This window comes from Heptranchias perlo, chromosome 24 (genome assembly GCF_035084215.1).
Source record: "Heptranchias perlo isolate sHepPer1 chromosome 24, sHepPer1.hap1, whole genome shotgun sequence".
NCBI lineage: Eukaryota > Metazoa > Chordata > Chondrichthyes > Hexanchiformes > Hexanchidae > Heptranchias > Heptranchias perlo.
The window spans coordinates 6,185,742-6,205,211 of NC_090348.1; the positions used below are offsets into that span (position 1 = coordinate 6,185,742).

The 19,470-nt window shown below is 44.3% G+C and overlaps 1 protein-coding gene and 1 long non-coding RNA gene across 4 annotated transcripts in view; one reads left to right on the forward strand and one right to left on the reverse strand.

The window, feature by feature from the left end:
• Window positions 1-19,470, forward strand: part of itpr2 (inositol 1,4,5-trisphosphate receptor, type 2) — a 295,275-nt gene that overhangs the window by 2,268 nt on the left and 273,537 nt on the right. The gene's annotated exons all lie outside the window — the stretch shown is intronic.
• Window positions 677-12,781, reverse strand: LOC137341814 (uncharacterized). The gene is made up of 3 exons (XR_010967123.1): window positions 12,768-12,781; window positions 10,900-10,959; window positions 677-703 (listed from the first exon to the last, which is right to left on the reverse strand). It is a non-coding gene; the product is annotated as an uncharacterized lncRNA (long non-coding RNA).

The following is a 19,470-nucleotide window of genomic DNA, read 5'->3' on the forward strand; positions in this document are numbered from 1 at the left end:
ATGTGGATGCGGCCTAGCAAGCGGCCGGCACCAAACTGGCAGATACATTCCTTGTTAAGGTTTGTGTGGAGCTGAGAGGAGAAATCCCTCCCCTCCTCCCCACCCGGCTCCACAGCACTGCTGAGGGCTGCTGCCAACCCGTGATGGGGCCCCCCTCCCGTTGTCCTCTCCACCCCCCCCTCCCCCGAGACTTACCTGATGTTTGTTTTATTCGTTCTCAGGATGTGGGCATCGCTGGTGCGGTTGGCATTTAATGTCTATCCCTAGTTGCCCTGAGATGGTGGTGGGCCTTCTCCTTGAACCACTGCAGTCCATGTGGTGATGGTGGTTATATTTGGGTACAACTGAATGGTTTGCCAAGAGTCAGCTACATAGTGTGGACTGGAGTCCTACGTAAGCCAGTTTTTAAAATATGCAATGTAAGGTCATTTTTATGAATAACATTTGCAATGGGATGTCATTAATTATGATTAAAAATTTACCCAGCTGCTTGTTGCCTGGGGCACTGAAGGCATCTTACTGTTCCTGTTGATTCTTGACAGTGTGATGCTCAGATTTAAGTAATCTTGTATTTGCACAGTTCGTTTCGATGGTATCTTTAGGACAATTGAATCTAGTAAAAAGTTGAGTTCAGAGCTGGCGAAGATACCCATTTCATTGCTGAGAATCTAAATCATCACAGCTGTTATTCCATAAGAGGTTCCTGTGTGGAGAAAAAAATGACTTAGTGAATATAGGAGGCCCTGGCTTTAGCACTGGTAGCCACCTCTAATTGAGGGGGATTCCATTTAAACTCTAGAAGTTGTAAAAGGGGTTCACTGACTGTGTTAATTGAAAAATCCAACCATGGTGTTCAGTGAGTTCTTGCAACAGAGAATATCCTGTGATTACACTTGGAGACTGTGACGAAAGTACCACATTAACATTAAGACGTGATAAGCTCATAGTGTGCAAAAATAACAGGGGTACTTGCAAGACTACTGTTCCTGACTTTGCATTTGCTGCTGCAGTTTCTAGTGTGACAACTCTCTCAGTTTCTAGTGTGACAACTCTCTCAGTTTCTAGTGTGACAACTCTCTCAGTTTCTAGTGTGACAACCCTCTCAGTTTCTAGTGTGACAACATTACCTGCTGGTACTTTTTCTTATACTCTGAAAATTGTATCCATCTCAAGCTGCTTATTATGGCTGTGGACCTGGAAACCTTATTCGTTAATGTAACAACCTTGTACTTTTGGTCTTTTTTGTTGAATGTAACCCTGCTTAATTGTTCAAATAGTAAACAGAGACACCTTGTAACTGCAATTGGAACTTTGTTATTTAATCATGTACAAATCCTATCTTCTTGGTAGTGTTATCTGAGATTGAGTTATCCAAACTCATCCTCTACAAAGTTACAACATAATATGCATTACAAAACATGGGACATCACAGTCTATTAATACAACCAATGGTTATTGTTCGTAATTAGTTCACCATAAAATCTATAATTCCCTGCAGCCAACTTTAATTATTCATATAAACCCATGGACTCACTGGGTCAGTCGGCTCTAGGTTTTAACTTATAAAGTCCTTGGTGGAATTTTCATCTGAGTGCGAGGACTTGTTTGTAACTGGTACACAGGACGACTCTTTCCTCCCTCCAATCGGTGAGAGTACACAGTCACAAGTCTATTTGCTCTGATTGTGTCTGTGCATTTCAGGCCTTCCACTGCTCATTTTAATGTTAAAAGGGGCTTCACCCAATTAGATTGTTCCCCATCCTTCTTTCTTTATTTGTGGGCAAACCAATGCTGGCGGTGACACTTGCCTGCTTTCTGGATTTTTTTTCCTTTAAAATTAAGTAAGTAAAATGGGCTCAATTTGCCAAAGCAATTCCCTGGCGGCCGTGTCCGATCTTTACATTATTAATTATCTTTGAGAAGATAGGACTGCTACCCCATGAGGGTATCCTGCTTCCTGCAACTTACTGTGATCACAAAAGTTGTGTGCTCGCTCATTCGCCTGTGTTACATTTTTAAAAATAAGATTAAAATGTTAAATGTGACTGCTGGTAGTACAGTGGCACAACACACCAGTGTCCTGGGCAGTGGTGGTGCATGAGTTTTCTCCAGAGTTTCCAGCACTGTGGGTCCTGGTTGTGACTACAGGTTCCAGGTCACCTTTGAGAGGAGGCAAGGAACATCCTCAGAAGGAGGATGGAGGGAAAAGTAGTTGAGTGATCCAACCCAACTTTTCTTGTTGTCAGCTTAACAGTGGCCTAAAATCAGGTTCTGCGCCCTTCCCATCTGTCCGATCACAATACGAGCACCTAATTCAGACGGGAGGTATAAATAAAATGTATCAAAATTCACTCATAGCTCCTCTGTTGGGCATTCACACGTAGCTCCTCATACTTCTGCTGGTTGGGGAGTCTAGGACTAGGGGACACAGCCTAAACATTAGAGCCAGGACTTTCAGGAGTGAAGTTAGGAAACACTTCTACACGCAAAGGGTGGTAGAAGTTTGGAACTCTCTTCCGCAAACGGCAGTTGATGCTAGCTCAATTGTTAATTTTAAATCTGAGATTGATAGATTTTTGTTAGCCCCATAGCCCTAATACCTTTGGTTAAGGGGGGTATATGGAGTTAGGTCACAGATCAGCCGTGATCTCACTGAATGGCGGAATAGGCTTGAGCGGCTAAATGGCCTACTCCTGTTCCTATGTTGAGAGCAAGTCACCTCCATACTGTCCATAATCCTCCAAATTTCCATTCTGTCTGCCTGGGAGTAAATGTCCATGTGCATGATGTGCACCTTACCGTTCAGGGTTCCACATCGCTTATGACCACAGGAAGGCCTCCTTTGATCTGATAGTCATGCTGACAGTTATGACTAGATCATTAGCTTGCAATTCTCAGCACGTACAGATTTCACAGAGCATAACTTTAACCCACGTCTGACCGAATAACTCATCTTGGCACTTTCTTTGAGTAGTCCGAAGGTGATTTTTTTTCTCAATCGCTAGATATAAAAAGATATTTTGTCTCTGGCCCCGCCCCACCCATCCCCAGACAAAATTAAACAATAATAATTCAAATTTTTCGAACCCCATTTTAAAATGACCAGGATGGAAAGTGCTGGGAAGCATCTGTAAGGTGTTTGGCTATGAATCATTGGTGAGGCCACATAGAGTTTAGGAACTCTAATTTAAAATGTACGTTAATATCATTAGAGAATTTAGGGAATGGTGACCAGGATGATCCTGGGTACGTTGAGAAGAGAGCGAGATTCACAGAAGTGGCGCTGTCTTCATGAGAGAAGAAATTGAGGGGAGATCAAGGTTTTTAAAATGTTGGGGGAAATTGATCTTACGGATACAAGTACGATATTTAATTTTGACCTTAGAACGCAACTAGAGGACGTGAGTGTAAAACCTGAGATTTGGGGAAAGTTTTTAAGTTGGAACATGCTATCAAATTAATTTTATACAGTGTCAGCCCTGGTTCAGTGGTAGCAGAAGCTTGTGGGTTCAAGTCCCACTCCAAAGACTTGAGTAGATAATCCAGGCTGACACTCCAGTGCGGTACTGAGGGAGTGCCGTCTTTCGGATGAGACATAAAAGATCCCATTGGATCACTCGAAGAAGAGCAGGGGAGTTCTTCTCGGTGCCCTGGCCAATATTTATCCCTCAACCAACATCACTAAAACAGATTATCTGCTCATTATCACATTGTTGTTTGTGGGACCTTGCTGTGCGCAAATTGTTTACTGTGTTTACTACATTACAACGGTGACTACACTTCAAAAGTACTTAATTGGCTGTAAACCCTGAGGCCCTGAAAAGGACTACATAAATGCATGTCTTTTTCTTTTTTACTTTCTTTACTGGGCTAATTAACAACTTTTGAAAGAGCTGGATAAATACGGGCCTGGGAATTATAAAAATAAATGCCGATAGAGAGAATGGAATGCTGTGTAAAAATTATTTTGCTGGATTGCTGGTATCTTGAAAATGTGTGTGTCAGATTGCTAATGTAGGCTCTTGGCTCAGTCAGGAGATCTGTTGACTTTGAGGTGCAGGGCTATTTTCTGCAGGACCATGTGTGAGTTGACTGATCACAATCCATCCATCAGGGATCAATGTATGGAAAAAATTGCACTTTCCTTGTTTCACATCGTGACCTGTGGACTTTTCTCAATTCCATATTAGGAGAATTAATTTCAGGTAAGTGTGGGTGACACTTCTAGGTGGGTGATGTGCTGTTGGTGCCTTTTTTTTGATGCTACAAAGTTGGTATTTGGAGGCTACAGTGTTATACTGGGGGTCTTTGTTTCTAATTTCACAATACTTTTAGTGGTAAACAGAATCTATTATTTTTAAAAGAGCTTGCTGTGAGAGGCCGGAGTTTTACCTTGTTTCAATTGCGAGACTTTACATTTTTAATATTTTTTCATAAGTTGTTAATTGGCGGTGTTATGACAAGTTGAAGATGCCTTTCTTATGTTCTGAAAGCTGTCTCTACCTATGCACAGGGGGAGATATTTGTCTAATGTGTTAATGCCACTGTTTAACATGGTTAGCTCATAAACTATCCCAGATCAGATTTAGGCAGGCTGGTTGGCTGGCTAAAGAAAGATCTTGCATTTTTAATGGTGCAAAAACAAAACAGGAAAGGTGGCTCAACCATGGCTTACAAAAGAAATTAGGGATAGTATTAGATCCAAAGAGGAGACATATAAAATTGCCAGAAAAAGCAGCAAGCCTGAGGGTTGGGAGCAGTTTAGAATTCAGCAAAGGAGAACAAAGAGATTGATTGAGAGGGGAAAAATAGAGTATGAGAGTAAACTAGCAGGGATCATAAAAACTGACTGTAAAAGCTTCTATAAATATGTCACGAGAAAAAGATTAGTGAAGACAAATGTAGGTCCCTACAGTCAGAAATGGGGGAAATTATAATAGGGAACAAAGAAATAGCAGAACAATTAAACACATACTTTGGTTCTGTCTTCACAAAGGAGGACACAAATAACCTTCCGGAAATGTTAGGGAACCAAGGGTCTAGTGAGAGGGAGGAACTGAAGGAAATCAGTATTCGTAAAAAAATAGTGCTAGGGAAATTAATGGGGCTAAAGGCTGACAAATCCCCAGGGCCTGATAATCTACGTCCCAGAGTACTAAAGGAAGTGGCCCTGGAAATAGTAGATGCATTGGTCATCATCTTCCAAAATTCTATAGACTCTGGAACAGTTCCTACAGGTTGGAGGGTGGCAAATGTAACCCCACTATTTAAAAAAGGAGGGAGAGAAAAAACAGGGAATTACAGACCAGTTAGCCTAATATCTGTGGTGGGGAAAATGCTAGAGTCTATTATAAAGGATGTGGTAACAAAACACTTGGAGGGCATTAATGGGATTGGACAAAGTCGGCATGGGTTTATGAAAGGGGAATCATGCTTAACAAATCTACTGGAGTTTTTTGAGGATGTAACTCGTAGAATAGATAGGGGAGAACCAGTGGATGTGGTGTACTTGGATTTTCAGAAGGCTTCTGATAAGGTCCCATACAAGAGGTTAGTGTGCAAAATTAAAGCACATGGGATTGGGGGGAATATACTGGCATGGATTGAGAATTGGTTGACAGACAGGAAACAGAGAGTAGGAATAAACGGGTCTTTTTCTGGGTGGCAGGCAGTGACTAGTGGGGTACCGCAGGGATCAGTGCTTGGGCCCCAGCTATTCACAATATATATCAATGATTTGGATGAGGGAACTAAATGTAACATTTCCAAGTTTGCAGACGACACAAAGCTGGGGTGGAATGTGAGCTGTGAGGAGGATGCAAAGAGGCTCCAATGTGATTTAGACAAGTTGGGTGAGTGGGCAAGAACCTGGCAGATGCAGTATAACGTGGATAGATGTGAGGTTATCCATTTTGGTTGTAAAAACAGAAAGGCAGATTATCTGAATGGTGATAGATTGGGAAAAGGGGAGGTGCAACGAGACCTGGGTGTCCTTGTACACCAGTCGCTGAAAGCGAGCATTCAGGTGCAGCAAGCAGTTAGGAAGGCGAATGGTATGTTGGCGTTCATTGCAAGAGGATTTGAGTACAGGAACAGGGATGTCTTACTGCAGTTGTACATAGCCTTGGTGAGATCACATCTGGAGTATTGTGTGCAGTTTTGGTCTCCTTATCTGAGGAAGGATGTCCTTGCCATGGAGGGAGTGCAACGAAGGTTTACCAGACTGATTCCTGGGATGGCAGGACTGACGTATGAGGAGAGATTGGGTCGACTAGGCCTATATTCACTAGAGTTTAGAAGAATGAGAGGTGATCTCATTGAAACATATAAAATTCTAACAGGACTAGATTCAGGGAGGATGTTCCCGATGGCTGGGGAGTCCAGAACCAGGGGTCACAGTCTCAGGATACGGGGTATGCCATTTAGAACCGAGATGAGGAGAAATTTCTTCACTCAGAGGGTGATGAACCTTTGGAATTCTCTACCACAGAAGGCAGTGGAGACCAAGTCATTAGATGTATTCAAGAAGGAGATAGATATATTTCTTAATGGTAAAGGGATCAAGGGATATGGGGAAAAAGCAGGAACAGGGTACTGAGTTAGACGATGAGCCATGATCATTTTGAATGGCGGAGCAGGCCTGAAGGGCCGAATGGCCTACTCATGCTCCTATTTTCTATGTTTCTATGTTTTACTTTACTTTACATCACTTTAAGGTGATTGGCAAAAGAACCAAAGGTGACATGAGGAAAAACTTTTTTACACAGCGAGTGGTTAGGATCTGGAATGCACTGTCCGAGGGGGTGGTGGAGGCAGATTCAATCATGGCTTTCAAAAGGGAACTGGATAAGTATTTGAAAGGAAAAAAATTGCAGGACTACGGAGATAGGGTGGGGGAGTGGGACTAGCTGGATTGCTCTTGCATAGAGCCCACGTGGACTCGATGGGCTGAATGGCCTCCTTCTGTGCTGTAACCTTTCTATGATTCTCTGATTTTAGAACAGCAAATAGTACCAGGACATGTCTTCCTGGTTTTTATTTTTTAAGGCTAAACACTTAATTTAACCCAACTGGTAAGAGGCCATTCAGAATACCACGTGCAATTTTGTTTCCCCTAGCTACAAGTTGCCTCAACCCCTTGACTCACGCTGATCCCAGTGCAGGTACTGGGATGTATCAATGAACTCCTTCCGCATGCAATCCAAATGTACAATGGTTTCATAAAATATATTTACGAACATGCATTTTTGGGAATCCAATTTTTTTTTGAAAGGGGAGGGGTGGTGGGGGGGTGGAAATCTCTCCAGTTCACTGAGAGTTTTGAGAGATGAACACCCTATGATGCCTTATTGGCAAATCCCAGGATCATCCTCCCAACTCTACCAATCCATTTGGTTCCCTCAACTCACTATTACTACTTGCAGTTCCTACAGCCTGTCTCCTTGCAAGATTCAATCATGGCCTTCGAAAGGGAACTGGATAAGTACTTGAAAGGAAAAAATTGCAGGGCTATGGGGATAGGACGGGGGAGTGGGAGTAGCTGGATTGCTCTTGCACAGAGCCGGCTCGGACTCAATGGGCTGAATGGCCTCCCTCCGTGCTGTAACCTTTCCATGATTCTATGATTTATATATTGCCTTTCCCGACCTCAGGACATCCCAAAGCGCTTAAAGCCAATGAAATACTTTTAAAGTATAGTCACTGTTATAATTTGCACACAGCAAGATCCCACAAACAGCAATGAGATAAATGACCAGATAATCTGTTTTTGTTGTTGGTTGAAGGATAAATATTGGCCAGGACACCGGGAGAACTCCCCTGCTGTTCTTCGAATATGGCCATGGGATCACCTCGGATATGGTTGTGAGTTTGGCTGCGGTGAGAAAGAGCCCCACCTCCCCCAACAGTTGGCGGAGGAGGGGGTCCTGGCTCCGACGCTCAGCTCTGCTTTGTCCTGAATGGAATGTGGATCGGTTGGCTAATATTTGCCTGGCGGACTCTGTGTGCCTTTGAAAGCTAATTCAGTTATCGGATCTTCCGCTGTGAGAAATCTTTTACTGTGGGTCAGATTTTGATTAGTTCTGAGCAGCATCTGCCTTCTAGTTGTGAAGGATACCGTTTGATATTCCCTTGTCCCAATTTGGACTTCAAAGCAAATAGAGATAATAATGTCCCAAATCAAGATTCTCCAGTGAATCCCTGCTTTACCTGACACTTGGTGAGCTTGGGCGAATAAGAACATAAGAGATAGGAGCAGGAATAGGCCATTCGGCCCCTCGAGCCTGCTCCGCCATTCAATCTGATTTTTACCTCAACTCCACTTTCCCGCCCTTACCCCATATCCTTTGACTCCCTTGCTGATCAAAAATTTGTCTAACTCAGCCTTGAATGTATTCAATGACTCAGCCTCCATAGCTTTTTGGGGTAAAGAATTCCAAAGATTCACGACCCTCTGGGAGAAGAAATTCCTCCTCATTCCCGTCTTAAACGGGCGACCCCTTATTCTGAGACTATGCCCCCCCTAATTTTAGATTCTCCCTTGAGGGGTAACATCCTCTCAACATCTACCCTATCGAGTCCCCTCAGAATCTTGTATGTTTCAATAAGATCTCCTCTCATTCTTCTAAACTCCAATGAGTACAGACCCAACCTGTTCAATCTTTCCTCATAAGACAACCCTTCCATACCCGGAATCAACCTAGTGAACCTTCTCTGAACTGCCTCCAATGCAAGTATGTCTTTCCTTAAATAAGGGCACCAGAACTGTCGGCAGTACTCCAGGTGTAGTCTCACCAGCACCCTGTACAGTTGTAGCATGACTTCCCTGCTTTTATACTCCATCCCCCTAGAAATAAAGGCCAATATTCCGTTTGCCTTCCGGATTACCTGCTGCACATGTGTGTTGACTTTTTGTGTTTCATGTACGAGGACACCCAGATCCCTCTGTGCCGCAGCATTTTGTAGTATTTCTCCATTTGAATAATATTTTGCTTTTTTGTTTTTCCTCCCAGAGTGGATGACTTCACATTTTCCCACATTATATTTCATCTGCCAAATTTTTGCCCATTCGCTTAACCTGTCAATATCCCTTTGCAGACACTTTGTGTCCTCATCACAACTTGCTTTTCCACCTATCTTTGTATCATCAGCAAATTTGGCCACAAGACTCTGTTCCTTCATCCAAGTCATTGATATCTATTGTAAATAGTTAAGGCCCCAGCACTGATCCCTGCGGCACCCCACTAGTTACAGATTGCCATTTTGAAAATGACCCTTTTATCCCGACTCTTTGTTTTCTGTTAGCCAATCATCTATCCATGCCAGTATATTACCCCCCAACACATGAGCTCTTATCTTGTGCAGTAATCTTTTATGTGGCACCTTATCGAATGCCTTTTGGAAATCCAAATATACTGCATCCATTGGTTCCCCTTTATCCACCCTGGCCGTTACTTCCTCAAAGATCTCTAATAAATTTGTCAGACATGATTTCCCCTTCATAAAACAATGTTGACTCTCCTTGATTGTATTATGAGTCTCCAAATGTCCTGCTACTACTTCCTTAATAATGGATTCTAGCATTTTCCCAATGACAGATGTTAGGCTAACTGGTCTATAGTTACCTGCTTTCTGTCTCACTCCCTTCTTGAATAGGGGCGTTACGTTTGTGGTTTTCCAATCCGCTGGGACCTTTCCAGAATCTAGTGAATTCTGGAAGATTACAACCAATGCATCCGCTATCTCTGTAGCCACTTCCTTTAAGACCCTCTGATGCAAGCCATCAGGTCCAGGAGATTTGTCAGCCTTTAGACCAATTAGTTTACCTAGTACTTTTTCTCTAGTGATAGTGATTGTTTTTAGTTCCTCCCTCCCCTTTGCCCCTTGATTTTCTACTATTATTGGCATGTTATTAGTGTCTTCTACTGTCAAGACAGATACAAAATATCTGTTCAATTCCTCTGCCATTTCCTTGTTTTCCATTATTATTTCCCCAGTCTCATCCTCTAAGGGACCAATGGAATGCTCCACGTATGTCTAATTGCACAAGTGAGCTTTTCCCCACAGAAGTGTGTTCTATGTTACAAGAATTACTTATGTTTTGAGATTTATTATTATTTTGAAACAGGTTTAAAGCACGGGTGAGAGTTACTGTATTTTCTAGTGAAACCTGCCATGTTTTTTCTTGTTTCAGTTAAATTTTGCCTAATTGAATCAGTTTTACAGTTTGTAGCCTGAGATATACAACCCATCCGAGTCTCAATTGTCAGTTTGATAGATAAGGAACTTATGGTTGCAGTGACTATAATTTCCATTGTGCATCACTGGTAAGGGGTTCATGGTTCACTCTGAGGCCTGCTATCCTAGATTACATTATGCATACCTTTTGACGTCAGCCGTGGCTCAGTGGGTAGCACTCTCAACTCTGAGGCAGAAGGTTGTGGTTTTAAGTCCCACTCCAGAGACTTGAGCACATAATCTAGGCTGGCACGTCATTGCAATACTGAGAGATTGCTGCACTTTTGGAGGTGCCGTCTTTCGGATGAAACGTTAAACCGAGGCCCCGTCTGCCCTCTCTGGTGGATGTAAAAGATCCCATGGCACTATTTCTAAGAAGAGCAGGGGAGTTCTCCCTGGCGTCCTGGCCAATATTTATCCCTCAAATAACACTAAAACAGATTCTCTGGTCATTGCTGTTTGTGGGACCTCGCTGTACCCAAATTGGCTGCTGCCTTTCCTACATTACAACAGTGTAAAAATACTTAGTGGCTGTAAAAACTTTGGGACATCCTGAGACCATGAAAGGTGCTAAATGAATGCAAATTCTTCCTCCCTTTATTTGATGCGTGTTTGTCTGCAAGAGCAGATTTTATAAAAGTAAGTTTGGATTTTCATGTTTACCTCCGAGCTGGATCCCTCTGACTAATTGTGGAGTGACTCCCTTCCTCGTGAATGTTGATTCTGTAAGATGATCAAGTATGGCACCGCCATTATAAAAGGAATTACACACTGAAAATTAGTCGTACTTAGAAAGATTGCCACAAATCACAAGCTCTTAAAAGAGATAAGCTTATCACCATCTCTGTTGATTCAAGGAGTGACGTCTACTCATTTGGAACGCAGTTGAAAGCTGCTTCCCAGGCTGGCATTTTGAATTGTTGCAGCTGATTAAAAATCCGAAACGGCCAGCTGAGAAACCCCATAAGAAATCAAAATTTCAGCTGTGGTAAGCAGAAGAGCCCTGAAGCCTCGGGAAATCCTCGGTGTGCAAGTAGCTCGGTGTAAAACCTATAGCTTTTGCTTTGTGTTCAGGCTTCTGGCGCCAATTTAAGATTTACAGTGAATCCTTTTTAAAAAAAAAGATACATAGGGGCTGAAGTTCTTCGATCTCGCTCTGCTGCGGACCCCACCAGAGGCTCAGTGTTTGGTGGGGGTGGGGGTGTCACCTAATTTAAATAAATCATGGGGAGAAGGGAGGCGTCCCCCCACCCCCCCAGAATCAATATGGACGCATCTTGGGCGCCTGCTTGAAGTGGGTGAGAGAGGACAGGGAATAGACTAGGTTTTCATTCCCTCGAGTATAGAAGATTAAGGGGTGATCTGATTGAGGCGTGTAAGATGATTAAAGGATTTGATAGGGTCGATAGAGAGAAACTATTTCCTCTGGTGGGGGAGTCCAGAACAAGGGGCCATAACCTTAAAATTAGAGCCGGGCCGTTCAGGGTTGATGTCAGGAAGCACTTCTTCACGCAAAGGGGAGTGGAAATCTGGAACATTCTCTCCCAAAAAGCTGTTGAGGCTGGGGGTCAATTGAAAATTTCAAAACTGAGATTGATAGATTTTTTTTTTGGGTGAGGGATATGGAGCAAAGGTGGGAAAATGGAGTTGAGGTACAGATCAGCCATGATCTAATTGAATGGCGGAACAGGCTCGAGGGGCAGAATGGCCTGTACCTATGTTCCTAAGATAGGGCTTTGCATCACGGCTTGCAATGCCAGTGTCAGGCCCGGCTTTAGAGATAGAGCACCCGTATCTACTCGAGCTTCTTTTATAAGGCGGATAATTTAAAAAAAAATTATTCAGAACAATTCTGGAGTCTTGTAAGAATCTATTAAATATTAAATCAGCTGTAAACAGATTAAAGACTAAGATTAAGTAGCAGAACCAGGCAGTGGGCAAAGTATAAAGAAGCAGCAGCTTGGAAAACTATTGACCCTTCTAACAGAACAATGTAGTTGGATAACAGGAAAGCCGCAGACCCTCAGGAAACAGCCTGAGTCAGCTATTTTGGAGTACCTTCACTCTGCTTCTGCGAAAATGGTACCAGTTGCAGGATGACCTTTGCACCAATTCCAGGAATGCTTTGACCACCCTTGCCCAGATAAGAAGAAGAGGAACTGATACTATTATCTAGTCCACCACCTGCAAACAGTACACGCAAAACCGCACATTCCTCAGGCAGAAATAGGGTGTATCAAGACTGGCTTTTAGCCAGAAGCCACACAGCCGGAGGAGAGTCAGACATATCCAGGGGATCCACGCTGGCTTCAGGCCTAAACCTGTGTAACTCTCAGAGGAACAACTAGGAACGGGCCTTCCGCGCCAGCTGTCCAGTCACTAAACGGGTGATATCGCGCTTGTTTAAGACTGTTAATTACTGCTCAATGATTGTTCTATAAAATGATCAAATGCTGTCTGTGAACAATAAAAACCTCAATTCTCTAACCAATATGATGTCCGTTGGGATTAATTGAAAGGAGTCACCGTACCGGCATACAGAACTCCAACAGTCTTCCGGCCCGTGACTCCAGCCTGGAGGCCCCTTTTCGGGCCTCCACAGACCCGGATGCCGGTATCCGGCCAGTGTCCCCGTCGCTCGGTGTAAGGGAGGAGAGATTGACGGATATTCCGACAGGTGACACCATCTTCTCTTGACGTGAGGTGGTCAACATCGGGGAGGAGGAAACATCTGCCCGAGCCCCTGGCCCCAGCGGGAAATCCCTTGGCCAAGTCTTTGTGATGGAGACCTTCAACGATCTCTCGGCCCCTGCCAGTCCTCTCCTGCTCATTCTACTCAGAAATTCGGGACTGTGATGTCCTGAAAAAGTACAATATAAAGATTAGAGCACAATGCTAATTTGACATTCACGTTCTGGCAGATGTGTGGCCTTATGTTCATAATGTGTGAGTTTTCAAAGGACCAATTCGTCTTCCTTTATTCCTGATGCGACTTCAGTCTTTGTGTGTTCAGTTTAGACTGCAATTAGCCCCTTGTGCTCTTGTTTGTGTTTTTTTTTTATTCATTCTCGGGATATTGGTGTCACTGGCCAGGCTGAGATTTATAGCTCACCCCTAGTTGCCCTGAGAAGGTGGTGGTGATCTGCCTTCTACCTTCTGAAGCTGCTCCCGCAGTGCTGTTAGGGATAGGGAGTTCCAGGATTTTGACCCTGTAACGATGAAGGAACAGCGATATATGTCCAAGTTGGGATGGTGTGTGACTTGGAGGGGAACGTGGAGGTGATACTGTTTCTGTGCACCTGCTGCCCTTGTTCTTGTAGGTGGTGGATTTTGTGGGTTGGGAGGTGCTGTCAAAGAAGCCTTGATGAGTGTTGCCAATTAATTCTCCTTGTCCCTTTGGCCTCCTGTTCAGTCATGTTATGTTGTACTTCAACAACTGTGTATAGTGCAGCGAAGCAACATAATATTCTTAACTTAAGCTTATCCTGTAAGACGCCAAGAAATGCGGCGAGAACTTTTAATTTTGAAAAACACTTGCGAGAGTTCTTTCAATATTTTATGTCAAAAAGAAAGAGAGAACTTGCATTTATATAGCACCTTTCACGACCTCAGGACGTCCCAAAGCGCATTAACAGCCAATGAAATACTTTTAAACTGTAGTCCCTATTGTAATGTAGGAAATACAGCAACCAATTTGTGCACAGCAAGCTCCCACAAACAGCAATGAGATAAATGACCAGATCATCTGTTTTAGTGATGTTGCTTGAAGGATAAATATTAGCCAAGACACCTGGCCAGAACTCCCCTGCTCTTCTTTGAAATAGTGCCATGAGATCTTTTACGTCCACCTGAGAGGGCAGACGGAGCCTCAGTTTAATGTTTCAGCTGAAAGACGGCACCTCTGACAATGTGGCACTCTCTCAGTACTACACAGGGGTGTCAAGCTGGAATATGTGCCCAAGCCTCTGAGATGGGGCTTGAACCCACGACCTTCTGACTCAGAGTTGAGAGTGCTACCACTGAGTCACGGCTGATGCCTGTTATCTGTGTTCTGTTTATAATTGCAACCCACAGAGCAGAATGTGAATGCTATTGCTCCAAAAAGCAATGTGTGAGGGAAGGAGGGAGGGTGACCTTAATTATACTGGAGGCTGCTTAATTGTGTACTTAAGGACATTGCGTATTTAAGCAGGAGGTGTTGTATTTAAACCTTTGTGTTTACTGAAGAGGTCCTGTACTAATGTTAACCTCAGCGTCTAGCTTGATTTCAAAACTGTACTAAAATATGAGGTGCTGAAGGACCTCTAAAGCAGGAAGTTTCCTTCCTTAATTACAGGGTGACACCAGTCCATTTAGTCTAGTTTACTTAAGAGTAATCTGTAAGGACTGACACTTTAAGTGATGTCCTAAAGCAAATTTGAGCGTGGCTCATCCATGCTTTTGTTACCTCCAGACTCGACTATTCCAATGCTCTCCCCATCTTCCACCCTCCATAAACTTGAGCTCATCCAAAACTCTGCTGCGGGTATCCTAACCCACACCAAGTCCCGTTCACCCATCACCCCCTGTGCTCACTGATCTACATGACTCCTGGTCCAGCAACACCTCAGATTTAAAATTCTCATCCTCATTTTCAAATCCCTCCATGGCCTCGCCCCTCCCTATCTCTGCAACCTCCTTCGCCCATAAAACCCTCCGAGATCTCTGCATTCCTCCAACTTTGGCCTCTTGCCCATCCCCCAATTCCTTCACCCCGCCATTGGCGGCCGTGCTTTCGGTTGTTTAGGCCCTAAGCTCTGGAATTCCCTCCCTAAACCCCTCCACCTCACTCTCCTTTTAAGACCCTCCTTAAAACCTACCTCTTCGACCAAGCTTTTAGTCACCCCTCCTAGTATTTCCTTCTTTGGCTCGGTGTCAATTTTTGTTTGATTTTGCTCTTGCAAAGCGCCTTGGGACGTTTTAACAACGTTAAAGGTGCTATGTAAATGCAAGTTGTTGTTATAGTACTGAAATTCCTAGGCTCCCAGTCTGTCTGGAACTAGGGAATAGTGCAAGTGGAAGGTTAGTCATGGCCCAAGTACATTTTAATATCTATTATTAGAAAATTTGTACAATAATGCTCTTTTTTATAAAGAAAACCGTAGGATGGGTCCATTACTGAGTCCTGTTGTGAATTACTCATTTAATATAAAGCATCATTAGATCCGACTGTTCCACAAAGTGTTGAATAATAAGAGTATTAACCCATTGCCTCATTTTTAAATTTCACTTAAAAAATAACCTGTTCGTACATCATGTAGGAAGAAATTACAGCAAATATCATCACTAACCTGGTCATATTTATAGAATCGATTCATAGACTAATACAGCACAGAAGCTGTTCGGCCCATCATGCCAGTGCCGGCTCTTTGAAAGAGTTATCCAATTTGTCGCATTCCCCCGCTCTTTACCTATAGCCCTGAACATTTTTCCTTTTCAAGTATTTATCCAATTCCCTTTTGAAAGTTACTATTGAATCTGCTTCCACCGCCCTTTCAGGCAGTACATTCCAGATCATAATAACTCACTGCGTTTAAAAAAAAATTCTCCTCATCTCCCCTCTGGTTCTTTTGCCAATTACCTTCAATCTGCGTCCTCTGGGTACTGACCCAGTGGAAACAGTTTCTCCTTATTCCCCTCTTTCAAAACCTCTTCATTTACTTTAAAATGTCTGACTTATTAACTGTCCGCATTGTAAAATTATTTAAGTTATCAGGAACTGAAGCTACCCTCAGCAGGGACCAGCCAGATCATTGTGGATTAACATTCTACAAATCGGCAGCCAAATGGTATTCTTTGTCCCACTTCTCGATCCAAACCTCTTTATTTCCTTTTACATTAAAGGCCTCGGGCACTAGGAAATGCAGTTGACTTGTTTTGTTCACTTGCTAATCCTTTGCATACTAATACAATATTGCCTTCGTCCCACTGCTGAGCCCGTCCCTTTCTTCAGTCTTCTGAACTCAGCTGATTTTTCTACTTGTGCATCATTTGGCAACATGCTACCCAGGGACGTGAACTGGTGAACAATATGTAGTTCAGTATTGGCGATGGTGAATGTTGGTGTGGGGGAGCTAGCTTGGAACTGGCTAATACATGATGTTTTTTTCTTCAAACTGTGAAGTATGATATACAATATAGAGGAATGACATTTAGAATCTTTGGAAATTGGTGTCGTTGAGCTGTGACTAAAGAAAGAACTTGCATTTATATAGCACCTTTCACCACCTCATGACGTCCCAAAGCGGTTTACAGCCAATGAAGTACTTTTGAAGTGTACTCACTGTTATTTAGGCAAATTGCACACGGCAAGATTCCAGAAACGACAATGAGATAAATGATCAGTTAAACAAAAGCAAAATACTGCAGCTGCTAGAAATCTGAAATAAGAAAATGCTGGAAACACTCAGCAGGTCAGGCAGCGTCTGTGGAGAGAGAAACAGAGTTAACATTTTCATCAGAACTGGAAGGTGTTGGAGATTTAACAATTTATAAGCAAGTACAGAGCCAAGGAAAAGGGGGAGGAAGGAACACAGAGGAAGGTCTGTGATAGGGAGGAGGGCAGGAGTGATTAAATAATAAAAGGGATGATGGTGCAAGACAAGGAGGGAGGTAATGGGACAGGTTAAGAAACAACAGAGGAGCTGTAAATATTTATAGCAGAACCATTACCAGCACCTGCTGTCCAAGAAAATGGGAGCGGTGGTTAAGATCTAAAGTTGTTGGACTCGATGTTGAGTCCGGAAAGTTGTAAAGTGCCTAATCGAAAGGTGAGGTGCTGTTCCTCGACCTTCTGTTGCGCTTCATTGGAACAGTGAAAGAGGCCGAGGACAGAGAGGTCAGAGTGGGAGTGGGACGGGGAATTAAAATGGCGAGTGACCGGCAGGTCAGGGTCACACTTGTGGACTGAGCGGAGGTGTTCAGCAATGCGATCACCCAATCTGCGTTTGGTCTCCCCAATGTAGAGGAGACCGCATTGTGAACAGTGAATACAGTATACTAAATTGAAAGAAGTACAAGTAAATTGCTGTTTCACCTGGAAGGAGTGTTTAAGGCCCAGGACGGTGAGAAGGCAGAGGTGAAAGGGCAGGTGTTGCATTTCCTGCGCTTGCACGGGAAGGTGCAGGGGGAAGGGGAGCGGGTGTTGGGAGTGAATGAAGAGTGGACCAGGGTGTCTTGGAGGGAGCGGTCCTTTCGGAATGCTGAGAGGGGAGGGGAGGGGAAGATGTGTTTGGTGGTGGGATCGTGCTGGAGGTGGCGAAAATGACGGAGGATGATACGTTGAATGTGGAAGCGGGTGGAGTGGAAGATGAGGACAAGGGGGACCCTATCATGGTTCTGGAAGGGAGGGGAAGGGGTGAGGGCAGAAGTGCGGGAAATGGGATGGACATGGTCAAGGGCCCTCTCAACTACAGTGGAGGGGAATCCTCGTCCAAGGAAAAGGGAAGACATATCGGAAGCACTGGTGTGGAAGTTGGCATCGTCAGAAAAGATGCGACGGAGAAACTGGGAGAATGGAATAGAGTCCTTACAGGAAGTGAGGTGGGAGGAAGTGTAATCAAGGTAGCTGTGGGAGTCGGTGGGCTTATAATAGATATTGGTGGACAGAATATCCCCAAAAATGGAGATAGAGCAGTTGAGGAAGGGAAGAGTCGGAGATGGACCATGTGAAAGCGAGGGAAGGGTGGAAAGTAGAAGCAAAGTTAATGAAATTTTCCAGTTCAGGGCGAGAGCAGGAAGAGGCACCGATACAGTCATCAATGTACTGGGAAAAGAGGTGATGGACGGGACCTGAGCAGGACTGGAACAAGGAATGTTCCACGTATCCCACAAAAAGGCAGGCACAGCTGGGACCCATACCGGTTCCCATAGCAACACCTTTTATTTGGAGGAAGTGAGTGGAGTCAAAGGAGAAGTTGTTCAACGTAAGAACAAGTTCAGCCAGGCGGAGGAGGGTGGTGGTGGATGGGGACTGGTTGGGCCTTCGTTCAAGTTAGAAGGAGAGGGCCCGCAGGCCATCCTGGTGAGGGATGGAGGTGAAGAGGAACTGGACATCTGTGGTGAAAAGGAGACGGTTAGGGCCGGGGAACTGGAAACTCTTAAAGTGACAGAGGGCGTCAGAAGAGTCGCGGATGTAGGTCGGAAGAGATTGGACAAGGGGAGAAAAAATAGACTCAAGATAGGAGGAAATAAGTTCCATGGGGCAAGAACTGGCTGAAACGATGGGTCTCCCGGGGCAGTCCTGTTTGTGGATCTAGGGAAGGAGGTAGAAGCAGGCTGTGCGGGCTGGGAGACTGTGAGGTTGGAGGTTGTGGGGGGAAGATCTCCAGAGATGAGGTCAGTGACGGTCTGGGAAACTATGGCTTGATATTCGGCGGTGGGGTCATGGTCCAGGGGGAGGTAGGAGGAGGTGCCGGAGAGTTGGCGTTCAGCCTCCGCAAGGTAGAGGTCTGTTCGCCACAAAACAACAGCACCGGCCTTTGCAACAGGTTTAATGACAATGTCAGGGTTGGACCTGAGAGAACGGAGTGCTGCGAGTTCAGAGGGAGGAAGGTTAGAGTGAGTGAGGGGAGTAGAGAAATTGAGACGGCCGATGTCACGACTGCAGTTCCCAATGAAAAGATCGAGAGAGGATAAGAGGATAGAGGGAGGGGTCCAGGGGGAACGAGAATTCTGAAGATGGGAGAAAGGGTCTGCAGGGCGGGGCGAAGACTCCTGGCCAAAGAAGTGGGCGCGGGGGTGAAGGCGACGGAAGACGGTTAATCTGTTTTTGGTGGTGTTGGTTGAGAGATAAATGTTGACCAGGGCATGTAGGAATTGCTAGAGGAAAAAGACCAGGGTCCATCGAGTTCACCTTCTACCATCCTGGTAGTCACATGATACAACAATGGAATTATTGACTAATCATCACAATCAATCTCTATCAATGAGTCTACAACAGACCGACACATGAGGCGAGGATGTCTCAGTGGGGGAGAGATTTGGGAACCATAGGCCCAAAGTCACCTGTTCCTCCCGAGCATGTTACACTCACCACATGTCATATCTTAAATTACTCATATACTGCATCCCAAAATATTATTTTCTGACATGGGGAGAACTCCGCTGCTCTTCTTCGAACAGTGCCATGGGATCATTTATGTCCAACTGAGAGGGTAGACTTGGTTTAACTTCTTATCCGAAACACGGCACCTC